Source organism: Physeter macrocephalus, chromosome 16 (assembly GCF_002837175.3).
Source record: "Physeter macrocephalus isolate SW-GA chromosome 16, ASM283717v5, whole genome shotgun sequence".
NCBI classification, from domain to species: Eukaryota; Metazoa; Chordata; class Mammalia; order Artiodactyla; family Physeteridae; genus Physeter; species Physeter macrocephalus.
In genome coordinates this window covers 24,293,453-24,297,800 of record NC_041229.1, presented here as the reverse complement: position 1 = coordinate 24,297,800, position 4,348 = coordinate 24,293,453, and the positions used below count along the sequence as shown (strand labels likewise).

The following is a 4,348-nucleotide window of genomic DNA, read 5'->3' as shown; positions in this document are numbered from 1 at the left end:
TGCACTTCCTACTATCTAAAATTATATTACTTATCTGTTTACCCATTTCTATCTGAACTCCTTCACTAGAATGTAAGCTCCACGAGGGCAAGACTTTTATCTGTCTGGTTCACTGCTTTATCCCTAGTGCCTGACCTGTATCTGGCACACGGAAGGTATTAAAAAAATTACTTGTGAAACTGACAAATGAGTAAAGTACTCCTTGCAAGAATTCAGAGGTTGCACAACAAGGAAATAATGGTCTTGGTGGAAGCAGGCTTAGTATCTAGGTTCACCTTTATTCAGAGTAGAGATAAGAACAATATAAAGGTATAACTCACTTTAATTAGTACATTGTCTGCTAAAAACATAAGGGAAGTGCAACAGTAGAAAAGTACAGTTGATGCTTGAGCAACATGGGTTTGAACCTTGCGGGTCCATTGACACGTGGATATTTTTCAATAAATATGTACTATCGTCCTACATGATCCGAGGTTGGTTGAATCCACAGATGCGGAACCACTGACTATAAACTGATACCCAGATTTTCAACTGCGTGGGGAACGGCACCCCTAACCCCCAAGTTGTGCAAGGGCCAACTGTATACGATGAGGAAAGTTAAACACATTAAGTTTTAAAAACTGTCAATACATGAACAAACTCTTTTTGTTTTGCTATGTGTTAATCAATTAAAAAGAAAAAAGTGACCACATACCAACAAGTGGATTTTTTCTTGTATCCAATACGACCAGAGTTCTGTTGGTTTCAAGGGCCTTTAGTAAAGCCTTTGCTCCCTCACTGGTGAGGCCACACTGCTGCAGGTCAACTGCTTTTGATGTAAGACAAAAGGTCACTTGTGAAGTCTATACAGATTTAACATACAGACAACTCTCATTTTCTCACGTGTGGAAGAGTCCTGCACAAGACCAGCCATGGCAGGTTTGTAATTTTGGGTACGGAAGAAAACAGAAATGTATACGCACACACATAATGCATAATCCAATTTAAAAACCTCTTCTTGGAATGTTCATTGCAGCTCTATTTACAACAGCTAGGACATGGAAGCAACCTAAGTGTCCATCGACAGATGAATGGATAAAGAAGATGTGGCACATATATACAATGGAATATTACTAAGCCATAAAAAGAAACGAAATTGAGTTATTTGTAGTGAGGTGGATGGACCTAGAGTCTGTCATACAGAGTGAAGTAAGTCAGAAAGAGAAAAAGAAATACCGTATGCTAACAGATATATACGGAATTTTTTTTTAAAAAATGGTTATGAAGAACCTAGCGGCAGAACAGGAATAAAGACGCAGGTGTAGAGGATGGACTTGAGGACACGGGGAGGGGGAAGGGTAAGCTGGGACGAAGTCAGAGACTGACATGGACATATATACACTACAAAATGTAAAACAGCGAGTGAGAAGCAGCAGCACAGCACAGGAAGATCAGCTCGGTGCTTTGTGACCACCTAGCAGGGTGGGATAGGGAGGCCGGGAGGGAAACGCAAGAGAGAGGAGATACGGGGATATATGTAAATGTGTAGCTGATTCACTGTGTTACAAAGCAGAAACTAACACCATTGTAAAGCAATTATACTCCAATAAAGCAAAAAACAAAAACAAAACAAAACAAAAAAAACCTCTTTTTGGATGTGCAATGAGAACCCTGCCTTTAGTACCAATAAATCATCCAACATATTCTACAATTACAGAACTGAAGAATAACTGTATATAACCTATGAGCAAAAAACATCACAAAATGAATCTCAGTTCATAATTAGCAAGGGTGGCAGTGGCATGTAAACCTCAGAAGCAAAAACTGGTGGAGCTGAGAAATGCACTGCATTCTTTTGATCATGATCTTGAGCTTCAAATCACACTTGAAACTAGTTAAAAGGGGAAAACGAAAGAGAAGAAATGTAATAACTGTTAGTTTTAGAACAAAAAAGACAAGTCTAAGAGGATACAAATAATAACAAATTCAAAAAATGTGTGAATACACAATACATACTAAAAACCTATCATGAAAGTATGATGGTCAAGAACTCTGAGTTAAAGGTCAGACAAAAACCAGAACAAATGATCATGAATTCTAGTAGTTCTGGGGCTGAACAACCTACTCATTTAAACAAAAGGGATCATCACAAAAGCACAGGTATTAAAAAATATTACATGAAAGGCAACTATCATGAGTCATTTTTTTAAGTGTTGTGTGGAGCATCACATTAAAATAACTGGAGTCTTTCAACACCCCATGACACACAGAAATAGAAAGTCAGACATATGGATCTGACAGGATAGGATACAACCATTACAAACTCTCACTACAGAAGAATGGACACAGGGTATAATTAACCAACTAGCCAAATTAATACAAACAGCCAGTAAACCCAGCAGTAAATCAAATGAATACAAAATAAAACAAAATGCGGTTATTCTCCTATCAGATTAAGCCAAGCCTTTAAAATGTGTACACCCTTTTGATCCAACAACTCTCTAAGTATTTAACCAAAAGAAATAGTCAGAGATATAGGCAAGGATACATATCAGAGTACTATTTGGAACTGAAAAACTGGACATAGCTCTTATACAAGCATGGATAAGCTATGTGTACTGTGGCATATTCATATAATGGAACACTGAACAGTCACAAAAAATGATGCAGTAGATGCAAATTTACTGACTTGCTAAGATGCTCACACTAAACTGAAAAAAGTTATGAAATTTGGAGTAATCCCACTTGCATGAAAAAGAGAGAGGTACTCATTTTTGTAGTTTTACACTTTTTAAAAAGTGTTTGTGTGAGGCAGGCTTCACATCCACTGTTGGGGTGGACTACAAGTTGGCATAAGATTTCTGGATAGTAACTTGGCCATGTGTATCAAAAGTCTTAAAAAGGCAGAAGCAAGAAGAACTACAATCCTGCAGCCTGTGGAACAAAAACCACATTCACAGAAAGATAGAAAACAGAAAAAGGCAGAGGGCTATATACCAGATGAAGAAACAAGCTAAAACACCAGAAAAACAACTAAATGAAGTGAAGATATGCAACATTCCAGAAAAAGAATTCAGAATAATGATAGTGAAGATGATCCAGGACCTCGGAAAAACAATGGAGGCAAAGATCGAGAAGATGCAAGAAATGTTTAACAAAGACATAGAAGAATTAAAGAACAAACAAACAGAGATGAACAATACAATAACTGAAAACTACACTAGAAGGAATCAATAGCAGAATAACTGAGGCAGAAGAACGGATAAGTGACCTGGAAGACAGAAGGGTGGAATTCACTGCTGTGAAACAGACTAAAGAACAAAGAATGAAAAGAAATGAAGACAGCCTAAGAGACCTCTGGGACAACATTAAATGCAACAACATTCACATTATATATATAGGGGTCCCAGAAGGAGAAGAGAGAGAGAAAGGACCTGAGAAAATATTTGAAGAGATTATAGTCGAAAACTTCCCTAACATGGGAAAGGAAATAGCCACCCAAGTCCAGGAAGCGCAGTAAGTCCCATATAGGATAAACCCAAGGAGAAACAAACCGAGACACATAGAAATCAAATTGGCAAAAATTAAAAACAAAGAAAAATTACCCAAAGCAGCAAGGAAAAAATGACAAAAAAATTACAAATTACCTTAAACGTGAATGGATTAACTGCTCCAACCAAAAGACACAGGCTTACTGAATGGATACAAAAACAATACCCACAAATATGCTGTCTACAAGAGACCCACTTCAGACCTAGGTACACATACAGACTGAAAGTGAGGGGATGGAAAAAGATATTCCACGCAAATGGAAATCAAAAGAAAGCTGGAGTAGCTATACTCATATCAAATAAAATAGACTTTAAAATAAAGAATGTTACAAGAGACAAGGAAGGACACTACATAATGATCAAGGGATCAATCCAAGAATAAGATATAACAATTATAAATATATATGCACCCAACAAAGGAGCACCTCAATACATAAGGCAACTGCTAACAGCTATAAAAGGGGAAATCGACAGTAACACAATAATAGTGGGAAAATGAAAATAAATAAGGAAATGAATGAACTCCAAAATGAAAATAAATGAGGAAACAGAAGCTCTAAATGACACAACAGACCAGATAGATTTAATTGATATTTATAGGACATTCCATCCAAAAACAGCAGATTACACTTTCTTCTCAAGTGTGCATGGAACACTCTCCAGGATAGATCACATTTTGGGTCACAAATCAAGCCTCAGTAAAGTTAAGAAAATTGAAATCATATCAAGCATCTTTTCTGACCACAACGCTATGAGATTACAAATGAATTACAGGGAAAAAAACACAAAAAACACAAACACATGGAGGCTAAACAATA

At 36.9% G+C, this 4,348-nt stretch overlaps 1 long non-coding RNA gene across 1 annotated transcript in view; it reads right to left on the bottom strand.

Moving 5' to 3' along the window:
* LOC102976475 (uncharacterized) overlaps positions 1 to 4,348 on the bottom strand; it is a 25,764-nt gene that overhangs the window by 6,018 nt on the left and 15,398 nt on the right. The gene's annotated exons all lie outside the window — the stretch shown is intronic.